This window comes from Phalaenopsis equestris, unplaced genomic scaffold (genome assembly GCF_001263595.1).
Source record: "Phalaenopsis equestris unplaced genomic scaffold, ASM126359v1 Scaffold001013, whole genome shotgun sequence".
NCBI classification, from domain to species: Eukaryota; Viridiplantae; Streptophyta; class Magnoliopsida; order Asparagales; family Orchidaceae; genus Phalaenopsis; species Phalaenopsis equestris.
Genome location: NW_018165452.1, coordinates 402,774 through 416,603, shown reverse-complemented (window position 1 = coordinate 416,603; position 13,830 = coordinate 402,774).

The following is a 13,830-nucleotide window of genomic DNA, read 5'->3' as shown; positions in this document are numbered from 1 at the left end:
GTGGGAGCAGTATTGGTATCCTTTGGTTTATTTTGTACAAATCAGCTAAGATATCCTTGTCAAATCAAACTTTTAATCTCTTCCATAAGCTACTTACATGCCTCAGTGGTGTGTCACAACTTCAACAAAATGATAGAATTGTTCCTTATTCCTTGAGTTAGGTTTTAAATGGTGAGGCCACTTAAAGTTTTCCTCATCAAGATGTTAATACATGATGTGTTGAGTAGTGTATACTCTTTCTTAGGTCTATGCTCACCATTTAAGTGAGTGGGTAACCCGAACCATAATTACGCAGATATTTATATTCCAAAAGATTGTAAAAAACATGATCTTAAATTATATTTTGCGGTTAGTGTGAATAAATAAAATAATTTAGAAAAGAAATAATAAGCCTTCACACTAGGAATATTACGCAAGTATACGTATCGTTTCAAGTAATATAGGATTTTCTTTAAAAACCTTAGTATCGATCTCACGAGGAAGCTTTAACTTTGAAAAAATAACTTAGAAAACTTTTATCTAAATTGCAGATAAAAATGAAAGAAGAATGGCGTCGAAAGTTATGTACAGGATTAAAACTAAATTAATGTGCAATCTAATTTTAAACAGAAAGTATGAACAAAGTTTAAAAGATTAATAAGTTTAAAAGAGTTGCATATGATAAAAATATATTTTCCCTTGCAAAGAGATCTTAATCAGGTTGGGAATTGAATGATTAAAAATATAAAATGATGTATTGTGACAAATAGGAGCATTCCTATATTTTAGCCCCTATCAGTGTTAGCAAAGAACATTGGCTAACCTTAACTTTGTTCCAACTTATGTAATAGTGTTGAGTAGATTCTGACTTGTCACTTCTAGATTACCCATTATGACCTCTTTATAAGACCTACTAGGGACCCTTAGATCCAAACTCAAGATCAAATTGACAAAAGAATCTAGTCTGACACCCTAGAAACATCAATTCTACCCCCATCAAGACTTATGTCCCTATCTATTTGCACTTCCCCTTGGACGATCGTGAGGACTCTTTGCAAAGTTAAGTGTGATGCTCACTAGTTAGTGAAATTATATCCCTCCTGTGTCATTATGTTTCGCAACAGATTTTAACATCACAAATGATCGGTTTGTAAAGTTAATAAAGAATCGATGAAAATATCATCACAATTTTATAAAATAAAAAAAATCTTTAAATCAATCTCATTCCACTTGATTAATTCTCATATGCAAGGAGAAAGAACGGAAAACCATTCAAAATTCATTGAGATAAAATAAAAACACATGATTTTTATTGAAAGCGAAGTCTTATAAACAAAAACTCAAATACAAATATAAATTACTTATCTTTTGTCTTGTCCCCAAGCAATTTCTGAAATCTCTTTCAAGCAATCTCCAAACTCTCTTTCTATAAACAAAAACTCACATATAAAAACTCACACATCGACTAAAAGCTCCTAAAATTCTCTCTCAAGACTCTCTTAACACATTAAAACTCTCCTAAAAGACTCCTTTTTTGTTCAACCACTGACCCTTTTAATAGATAATTGAAATTAACCAAGGGTCTCTTTAAACATCCTGTCAAATTTTGGCCAAATTCGTTGAATATCCTTGAAAATCAGTTAATAGCGTGATCTCATTACTGTTTAAATGCAACAGTATAACAATGTCTTTGATGATATTTTTCACTTATATTTCCTTACTTTGCAACAAAACCAAAAACTAAATCCTAGAGAAAATAAGAATTTAGCTTTTCAATTTATATATATATATATTGGGATACTACGAAAGTATACGTATCGTTATCAAGTAATATAGGACTTTTTTATTAAGACCTGAATATCGAACCCGCAGTGAAATCACAGTATGCACTATTGATCAACAAACTTTCTATTTCAAAAAGAAAATTATTTAAACTATAGATATAACTATAGATATTTTTATATAGATATTTTTATAGTAATTAAAATTCAAATCTTTTTTGTATTTTTGAGATTCTGACAAAACAGTAACAACTTCTAAAGATAACTTGAGTTTATGTAAAAGAAAAATACTTAATATGAAAATATTTTTCTCCTTATCATGAATCAGTAATAAGTATAGGATTTTTGCTATGGAAGTATGCAAATTGTGTTGTGTCAAATAGGAGCAATATTATTTTTTACCCTTACTAGAGATGTTATAAAGAACATTGGCTAATTTAAAGTTTGAATAGTTCTAAAGACCGGCTAGGTAGGGAAGATACTAACTCTCACTCTAGAGTTCCATTGATTCCCTCCACCTGGGGGCTAACATCTCGTATCATAACCTAAAATAATAAACCAAGTTTGGGGCTTTAACCTGTCACTGTAAAGTCGTAAAGTCCTCTAACTTAAAGTCCTCTAACTCTACACCCTTCAAAGATTATTTTCCTATTTATTTGCACTAAATCATATGAATTACATTCTCAATTATACAACCGCATGTGATTCTTTCCAATTATTGGCTGAGACAATACCAGCCCAGTTCTTACATGTTCTCACAACAAATTTTAACAGGATTGGCCAAATCAAGAAGTAAATGAAGTGTATGGATTTAATTCATCACAACTTCTTCCATCATTGAAGATCAATACTCTCCACAATTTCCATCCACAACTTAATTACTTATCACTTTAAGAAGAAAGATAAAGAAAACTACTCAGAATCCATGGAGAAAATAAAACCACACTTTTTAAAAGTAAAAAATCATCGTCTAATCAACAAGAAGTCTCAATTAAAACAAAATGTAGTTAAAAAAAAAGATAAAAGCTTATCTCAAATCCTCCACTAGACTCTTGAAGTTCTTTTGAATCTCTTCTCTTTTACAACACTCTTAACTTTCACAATAAAACTAAAAACAAAAAGGATAAATTAAATTTATGGTGCTTGAAAATCTCTCCAATCATTCCTCCCCAAACTTCTTCAAGAACTTCTCAAGACTCTCCCTTTTTAAGCACACTTCTAAAATTCTCAACTTCCTCCTTTTATAAATCCCAAAGAGGTGCCTTGGTAACTCCTCAAAATGTGTTCCAATTTGATGTATTCTCCAAGGGATGCCTCCTTTCACAAGTCTTTTAATCATATTTTTATTTCTAGTGGTCATAATCACCCTCTTTAGCTAATAGACCCTCTTTAGCTCACCCTCTTTAGCTAATAGGTGCCTCAAATGTCCCTTCAAATTTTGACAAAATGAATTAAACCGTCAAATAATTGGCTTTGACGCTTAAGCGTGGGACCTCTGACGCTTCGGAGCATCCTTCTCTGTTTCACCAGCGCTTAAGCGTCGGATCTGGCTCTTAGGCGCCAAAACTCTTTTGCACCTTTTTTGCATTTTTGCTCCAAATTTGATCATTTTTCACTCATTTTAGCATTTTTCACATTTTTACTTATACCTAAAAGAAAAACACACAAATATCTTTCATTAAAGCGCAATATCCAAAAATAGGTATAAAAATGTGTCTAAAAACACTATATATTTTAGATGTATCATAGCGCTATAGCGCCCATCACAGTCGTAAGTTGGCGTTATGGCGCCAAAGGTTGGCGCTACGGCGTCATTTGAGGTGTTTTCATTTTGCTTTATTTTATCATCATTTTCTCTAAATATCTTTTCCTTGTACCTGAAACCAAAAACATGCAAAATACATTTTTTAAAAGTGCAATTTCATAAAAAATATGCATAAAATGAACATTAAGCGTACATTAAAAAAAGGTAATTTTAAGGTGGATCAGTGGGGAAGCGATCCTTTTTCTCTAGGAGGAACTCTTCTCGGACGAGGCATCATTGCTCGTTACAATTGATATCATCTGGAATGGCAGTAAGGAGTAGCGGTGACAAGTGTGTTGCACAAGATGGATGTGTGGAACTTACGGTATTTAGGAGTTCAACACCATGACCTGACAGTGGAAGTATTCTTTCTTGGAGAAGGGGGCCGGTACGAGTTTTTTCGAGTATTGTGTTTCCCTTGGGTCGTTAAGTTCATGGTAAACAAACATCATTCAACGGTGAGAGCAGTGACTATTGAGTCCCGCGTAGAAGCTGTTGAATCTCTAGTTGAGATTCCTCCATTCTGCGCATTATGTCTTCTATAGAAGGACTTGAGATGCGTTCGTTGGCAAGATAACATCTTTCAGAACAGAAAGATGAAGCATACCCCCCTTGGCTTTGTGACTGCTCTCTGGAATGATGAGTGTTGGAGCGGGATGCTCTGTTTTCATGAATCTTGCTTTCGGTCGCCATGTAGTAAGCCTCACAAGTAATTCAGAGGTGGGATTGAAGTTTACCACGAATAGCATTAAATTGATTTGTGCTAGAAAATTCATAGCAGTAGAGTAGTTGATCATCGTCTTAGTATGTTACGAAGATTCAACACACGCTCAAAAAAAGAGAAAGCAACTAATAACGATACCAAAATTTTTTATGTGAAAAACCCGAAATAAGAAAAACACGGGGTTTGACCCAGCTGAAGAGTTTCAATATAAAAAATTTATTACAGTTACAACCACTTTTCCCACATAAGGTAAATGGTTACTAGGTTTCTCAAGTTACAACTTTAATGGGTGGCAGTCGATAGCGATTGGTGGCGTCTGATCGGTGGTGGCAGACGGTCGTCGGCGGTGATCGATTGCAGTTGATAGTGGTCGACAGCTCTCAATGGTGGTCGATGATAGTAGGAGTGCTCGTCAGTAATCGATGGTTGTCGATAACGGTCAGTGGTGGTCAAATGCTATCGATAATGGTCGATGACCATTGACGGTGGTCATCGGGGGTCGGTGGTGGTGACGACGGTTGACGATGATCAATGGAGATTGATGGTGATTGACGATATTCGACGATGGTTGACGGGAGGGTATGCGGTGGCCGATGGAGGTCATTGGTGGTCGACGGCGATCAACGAAAGTCGATGACAGTTGACGGTGATCAGTGACGACCGATAGCGATCACCGATGGTGCTGCTGGACTTCAGCTCGTTCTCAAAGATTCTAAGCTCTTCCTCATGCCACAAGTTCTCTTTCCCCTTATAAGAGGGGTGGGGCTCCATTTATAAAGGTCTTGATACAATTAATGCAGGAATATGAATTACATTGATCAGATGACTCAGCGGGCTTTCCTCAATTGGATAACATCTGACGAACATTTGACTTCCTTAATGATGTCAAAATTGAGTGATCTTTATATGCTCTTTGATTTGTCTTGTCAAGTCGCTCGATTTGACTATAGAATCATCAAAATTGACATTCGTTTGACATTCCAAATATGTCCAAAAAACTTTCAACAGTGGCTTAATGACTTGATCTTGGCTCGATTTGGTTTGTATTTTACCAAATCTTGGCTTGATTCCGTTTGTATTTTACCAAATTTGGCTCTTCTTATCGAGCCGGTTAGTTTGATTATAATTTTTTTTTAAATCGGGGTTTTGGATGACTTTTTATCAAGGTTTGAATATTTCTTGTTCAAAAAGTTGCCTCGAGATTAGTGTCGTGTATCAAGATTCGTTAGATGATGAAGATTGTTTGGAGGTGTATCATTTCACTCGAGATTTTTTTGGCGATGAGGCTTTATTGTGAACATAAATTTATTAATTTTGATGGAATATTAAGGTAGAGTTAAATAGAATGATAAATAAAGTCATTTGAATCTTGTTAGAACCTTAGTCAAATCATGACTTACGAAAATTGCTCCAACATATTTGGACGTTATTCAAATAGATGCTCATGTATTTTTTTATGATCTTTTCGCATGTTATAACAGTAGTGAGGTTTTATATTGAATATAGTGTCATCGGCAATTTTAGTGGACATGGTAATATTTTCTTAATATATTTATCTTGAAGATAAACTTTGGTCATTTTAATGGAACGTTAAATACAATGTTAGATAAATCATTCACTTGTTTATTTCAAACGTTATTAGAACTCGTATTGGAATTAAATTTTAATATTCCTTAAACCATTAATAAATATGGCTCAAATATGGTCTATATGTGATACTAGAATATAACAAGCATCCAACAGAAAGCAAATTTTATTAAAGAATTCAATTTGTAAATTAAAACAAAAGAATGTCGAAAGTTTAAAATTACAACAACTCAATACATAATAAGAGAACTAGGGTTGGATCTAGGGTTTAGGTAGTGTCTGAAAATGATCTGAAGCTCCGGGGTGATTGAAGAAAGTGGTTGACAAGCAAGCAATTGCAAGTGGTTGTTTTTAAGGGTTTGGACAGCAGTTGACTACAAAAATAATAGCGGTAGGAGTAGTTTTGAGTGACGACCACAACGAGGAAGTAGTGTAATGGCTGAGAAGGTTAGACCAAGGCTAGAGAGCAGAGGGGCTAAAGAAAATAACATCTTGACTGCTTTTTGGGGCAACAGAAAGTGGAAGTAACGAAGGTGGAGGGGAACAATGTAGAAGAGAGTAAGGGAATGATAGAATATGATGTGCACCAACTCAAGAACGAGATATAGTTGCAGCACCACTTAGATACAAACTTAAAAAAGAAAAGGAAATGTTTTATCTTAGTCACTCTTTTTCTCCATAAAGTTTATCTCAAGGCCACTAAGTAAAATCTCTGGAGGATAACTGTTAATTGAATTAATAATCCACCCCAATTGGTTTTCTATATTCCTAATTGTGGTCCCTTGACTCTTCAGCTGACTCTTTATTTGAATCACAACATCTTCTAATAAGAACACGTTCTCCTCATTTTGTGGTTTGAAGTTAAATCCACGAGGTAAAGAAAGTTCATTGTTAAAATCGCCCTGATTATTCCAATTACAAGTCCGATTAAATTAATTATCTTCCCAAAATTTGTTTTCCCCTCCAAAATTATTATTCCAGTTAAAATTCAAATGATTTTCTCAACCTGGGTTGTAATAATTAGAATAAGAATTATGTATCTCATGGCTAGCTTCAATCCATTGTCCACAAATGAATTTTTCTCAATAATTTCTCAATAATTGGGGGTTCTTGACTAGCATTATAATCCAAATCTGAATATTCATTATTTTGTTAATCCACCATTTTTACATTAAATTCATGAATTATTTTTTGATTCATAATCTTCCTAAAAGCTTTCTCCAAATCAGAGTTGAAAAATTCAAGGTATGCAGCTCCTAAACTACGCATATAGATTTAAAGACTTGACTAACAAGACAAACATCAAAAATATTTTTGGTATTTTAGATTTTACTTTAAAATAAACACACAATATAATAATACTATAATTTTTAAATCTAAGTCTTACAGGTTCAACAAAAATTCTACTAAAGTTCTTACCGTTGATTTTCCAACAACAACGCCAAAAACTTGATCCGACCTGCAATTACGTATTAATTTAACTTCTAAAAGATGACAAAAAACTTGAACTGATTTATATTTAGTGGCTAGCACACAAAATCAAAATATTATAAAATTTAGAAAATATTTTACACGTTAGGGTTACTACGCAAGTATATGTATCGCTTTCAGTAATAAAGGGTTTTCTCTTAAGACCCCAAGTATCGATTCCATAATAAGCAATGTAAGAAATCTTTAGGCTAATTCTAGTTTAATACTATCAGATCTTAGTTTGGAATGTCGATTAAAGTGATTTTTCTAATAATTATTCCTAAATGAAAATCTTAAATTTAAAGATAACTTATCTGGATAAATTGGTCTAGAGAATTTTGAGATGTTAAAGACTACATTTCTATGCAATGACTTAAATAATGTATAGGAATGACATACTTAGAAGTTAATGCAGCTAGTGACAAAGATGAACATAGATATTCTTTACCCCCTCTCGGTGCTAGCAAAGAATGTTAGCTCGCCAAATATTTTTCACCAGCTTATGTAGTAGTGCTAAGTAGATTTTGGCCTCTCACTTCCAGATTATCCACTGTGCCCTCTCTATAGGACCTACTAAGAACCCTTACGAACCAAACTTTAGATCAAATTGATAAAAGAATCTAGTCTGTCACCCTAGAAACATCAATTCTACGCCCATCAAAACTTATATCTCAATCTATTTGCACTTCCCCTCAGGTGATCGCAACAACTCTGCTCAAGTTGAAATGTGGTACTCACTAGGTAGTGAAATCATAACCCTCCCAGGTCATATGTTTCGCAACAGATTTGAACATTACAAGTGATCAGTTTGTAAAGTAAATTAAGAGCCGATGAAAATACCATCACATTAATTAAATAAAAGATTATTTAAGCAAATCTAAATTTCTAAAAATGCAACTATTTCATTGCAAAAGAAAAATAAAATAAAAATCATGACATAAGCACTAAAAAAATTGATAGAATCATGTAATAAATTATGTGCCAACGAGGAACCTATGACTACCTACCATCTTTTGAGTGTATAAGTACACTTATTATTCTATTAGTTTTATGCAACTACCTCTTACCTAGAAGCTCCTAGTACAAACAAATCATTAAATTACATTTCCTTAAAAGTTACATTGTCGCCTAAACTATTTTACTAGTCAACCGGTCAATGTGAGTGTACTCAAGTTGCAAGATCACTGCTCTCTCAAGTTCTAGTTTCACATGCAACAAATTTTAAAATAACTTATGGCCACTTAAGTTATGTAAATAAAGCAATAGAGATATTACTCATCACATAAAAATATAAATAATTCTATCAAGAAACAAGTTTTCTTACACATGTCACTACTTCATATTAAAAGAAAAGAGTAAGAAAAACTACTTATGAAGCATGGATAAAACACAACAGATAACTTCGTTTAAATCAAAGAAAATCTACTGAAAAGTGCTTATAACAATTAGAAGATAATAAAAAACACAATACTTAGTTTTTTTCCTCTGAAAGAAAGATGAAAAATCTCTCTACTAAAGCCTCCTGTGGATTAAAGCTCTGCTCATACTTCCTCACTCATATCCCTCAAAATCCCTCACCAATCTCTCCAAAAAATGGAGACAACTACATCTCCATAAAATCACGCCAAAATCTCTCTCACTCTTACTAAAAACTCCTCTTAAAAACACACACTACTTACTTGTCATGAGAGACACCAACCCCCTTATTTATAGAGAAACCAAACACCTCCTTTTTCCAAAAGACACACATCTTCATTCAAAGATACATACCCTTTCACTCCATGAGACACATCTCTTCATTCAAAAGCTTTTCAAAGTGTCTAGCTTCATTTGGCCACTCCATGGGGCGTTCATAACCACCCAGAAGCTTCCAAAACATCCAAGAATGGCTCGGAATCGCCCAAAAGCTGTCCAAAAACCATCTCGGGTGTTATGGCACCAAAATCAGCGTTATAACAACTATTTATAGTCATGTTTGGCGCTATAGTGTCACACTATGGGCAACACACTTATTTTGCTCTGTTTCACCTCATTTTAGCTCCAGTTCAATCTTAGTGTTATACATATAAAATAAACATGAAAATAACCTTTCTTTAAAGTGTAACTTCATTAAAAAAATATGTGATAAATATAGAGTACATTAATAATAGAAAGTCTTATTAAAATGCACCAGATCCAAATTTTCTTCCTTGCTCAATTTGACTCCAAATTGCACCATTTTTTGCTTCATTTTCACTAAAATCCATTCATTGTAACTGAAACAAAAAAAAACATGCAAATAACTTCCTTTAATGTGCAATATCATCAAAATTATGCATAAAATAAATAATAAATGTATATTAAAAATAGGTAATTTTAATGTGGATCATGTAATCTTACTAGATCCTTCTATTATGGGTGACTTACTGAATGAAGGTTGTGGCTTGATATGTTTTTTTTCCTCCACCTTTAGGGCCAATATTTTAACATCAATTAATGGCTACTAAGGTTGTAGTTAAACATCATGGTTGATAACTAACTTTAGACCTCCCAAATACTTGTTTATGGTGTTCTTCTCTGGTTCCCTCAACTCACACTTCAACACGAGCTGCTCAAACTCTATTATGAACTCCTTCATTGATAACTCCCCACGATGAATGTGATGTAGCCTTTAGAACAATTTATGAAGATAGTGTGGAGGTAGATACTTCCTCTCCAGCTCCTTCTTCTTTTCCCAGGTGATGACCTTACTCTGACCTTCTCTCTGCATCACCCTCTTTAAATTTTCTAACCACAGAGAAAACTCTTCTTCAATTTTATGACAACAAGTTTTACCCTCCTATCAGATGAAACCTATTTTTACTATAAAATCTTATCAGCAGCTTGCAACCACTCAATGAAGTCATCTGAATTTGTTATTCCCTCAAAGTCTTTTAAGTTTACGTTTACTCACATATCTCTATGTCCTCAATAATCTCTCAATCCCTAGGCCTCCTCTAATAATGAATTCTAAAGCACCGTGGCTTATCCTCCTCTTCACTGAAATCATCCCTACATAATGGATTCATGGTTTCCACCCTCTCCTTTTTTAATCATGTTATCTTGATCAACAATGATCTTTTTTATGAGACTCTTCCTCAGTTCTAACAAGTAATTGTTGAGGTCGGTGAATTTTTTCTGCATCTCTTTCACGGTAAGTTCTTAATCGATTTTTGACACTCGCTTCATTGTCAACTTGGCTAAGGTTTAGGTTATAAAGGTTAAAGGGGGTGTACCTGGTTGATTCATGGTTGGGAAAATTTTGTATGGTGTTAGATTTGTAAAATTAGCAAGGAGAATTAGGGTTAGGATAATATTTGACTAAAGTTTGGTGGATTTGTCACCCTAGTATAAAAGTTGAGTTCAATTAGCTTTGATACCAAATAATATTGAAATTAAAAAAAACCAATGAAAAGCAAATTTACTAATGAATTCATTTTAGAGATTACAACAAAATAATATGGAAAATAAAAAATTGCAATAGCACAACACAAAATAGTAGAATTCATGAAGCAAACAAAACCACACTTTAGTTTAAAAGTAGAAATCATTGTCAAAACAACAAGAAGTCCCGATTAAAACCAAAAGGAGTTTAAAAACAAAGATAAAAACTTATCTCAATTCCTCCACGAAACTCTTGAAGTTCCTTTGAATCTCTTCTTTCTTACAACACTCTTAAATCTCACAATAACTAAAAACAAAAAGGATAAAGTAAATTTGTGGTGTCTGAAAAATCTCTTCAAAAGAATTTCTCAAGACTCCCCCCTTTTTTCTCTAAACTTCCTTCTTTTATAATTTTCAAAGAGGTTCCTTGGTAGCTCTTTAAAATGTGTCCTGATTCGATGTATTTCCCAAAGGATGCGTCCTTTCACAAGTCTTTTAACCATATTTTTGTTTGTAGTGGTCATAACCACCCCTTTAGCCAATAAGTGCCTCAAATGTCTCTTCAAAATTTGACAAACTAAATTAAACTGTCAAATAACTGCCTCTGGTGCTTAAGTGCGGGGCCTCTAGCGCTTAGGTGTGGCCTTGTCTGTTTCACCGGTGCATAAGCGCCAAAACACTTTTGCACCATTTTTACATTTTTGCTCCAAATTTGATCATTGTTCACTCATTTTAGCATTATTCACCTTTTTACTTGTACCTGAAAGAAAAACACACAAATACCTTCCATTAAAACACAATATCTCAAAAATAAGTATAAAAATGTGTCTAAAAACACTATATATTTTAGGTGTATCAAAATCCCCCAAACTTAAATTGTTACTTGTCCTCAAGTGACACTTCAATCTTTAAAAACTAAATAAGTATGATTATGTATATGAGTTTCTTTAGGAGTTACTAAAATTTAGTTTTAAAAATATATTAGTTCAATTTAGAAAAAAATATTTAGTAAATGAGACAAAGTTAAAGTTTAGAAATTTTTAATTTAAGAAAAATGAAATTATGAGTTTCTATCTAATTTAGAAATATTGTAGATTTTTTAAATATAGAATTTAGACCTTTTATTATCTCTACTTAAAAATTTTTATTAAGAATAATTTTACTTACTATATTATATCCTTAAGCTTAAGAGTTTCTCAAGTCTTATACTTTAAAAAGATCAAATGTAGAACCAATTTTTTATTAGACACTAATTCTCAACCTTCTCCTCACTTTTTTTTCTTTTTCTTTATCTTTTCTTTTTCTTTTTCTTTTTCTTTTTCTTTTTATCTTTTTTTGAAAAGGATTACTATATCTGAATAGTCATTTAATAATTTTGAATTACACTTCTCCTTTCCCAAAGTAAAGTTCTGAAATAAATCTTTTACTTATAAATATAATAATAGTTTTAAAAATTATTTTTAATAAAATAAATTTAAGTATTAAAAATAACAGTCTAAATTTCTTTTCAAAAATATAATTTTTCTTACTAAAGATAGTTGCTCTATATTTAACATTTTCTATACTAAAAATTTTTAACTAAAACTTTTTCTTCATTACTTATAATCTTAACTAAATTTTCTTACTCATTTCTATAATCAAATTTTACTTCCCTAATATAATTTCATATATATGATCATTTTTATTTTCAAATCAAATTCACTTGTAGTATATTTGAGAACAAATAAAATTCAAGTTTTGAAAATATTTTTCATTCCCCTCTAAACTTAAATTTTTACAAGATTAAACAGTTTACAGCAGATATATATAAGCAGGAATAAAATTTGAAATAACATGCTTACAAGAATTTTTATACCTTAATTATACAAGTATAAAACTAAAAACAAGAGTAAAATTAATTTTTTTGATCAATGTACTGTCATTTTAATTTTAATTTAACATGTAGAGATTCATTAGACTTCTAAGTAGTGGGTACAAACATAAAAACAGACGAACATACTAACTTAGATCTCACAGTCTAAAAATAAAAACAAGCACACTAACAAGATAAAAGAAAAATAAAGGGTAGCAATTTTCTGAAATTAAAGTTTAAAATTAAAGCTAGCAAGATTTTTAACTTTTCAAAAGATATAGAAATAAGTTCAATCCTAACTAACTAAAATACATTACTCGACATACAACAACAATTGCTACCCTAGAATTTAAAACAAAATACTAACAAAACACAAACATTACAATAGTAATTAAACAAAAAGTCTAACACATCACATAGTCCAAACAAGCACATAAACTAAATGTATCAAGTCCAAACCACATAGTCCATCAAATATTACAAATATAAAAGTAACTCAGCCCTCCTCCTCATCATCAGAATCACCGCTGTTCCAGACATCTATCTGTAAGTACATAATCAGGGTATTTTGGATATGAAGGAAATTTTGCTCCTTGGTTACCCCTAATGAGGCTTTCCAAAGATGAGTGAAATTTCTCGTCATAATCACTAAGCCTTCTAGCATACCCATCAATATGATCTACAAAATTTTCTAAATTTAGTACCTTATATGCGGTATAATTAATATTATCCATCATCCTTTGCAATAATTGTTCCTGAATTTCAGTAGACTCACCTCTAGAAGTAGATGCTCGCTAGGTAGATGGTCTCAATGTAGAAGCAGCAGAGGTGGATGCAGCAGAAGACGACATTCGATAACTTCTTGAAAATCCTCCTCTCTAACTAAAAATAGAATGCTCAGAATATGATTTCACATTTACACTTGTAATTGGCTTTAGAGACAGCAACACTTCTTCCCAGCTATCATATCTCACTCCAACCTGTTCACACAAAGAAAAGATCAAGGAAGCAAATCCCAGACCTGCTGTCGCAGTGGCAGTGGCAAAACTGATGATCGTCTGATAAACCAAAGCTCCAATATTGATAAGCTTGCCCTCCTAAATACAATAATTCAACATTTCTCTCTCCCTCGTAACTTCACTAAGATGATTTGACGGTAACAAACGAGCTAAAATAAAGCAGTGTCACGCTCTCGATGGTGCATGTTGACCTCACTTTTGGTTGAGGTCTA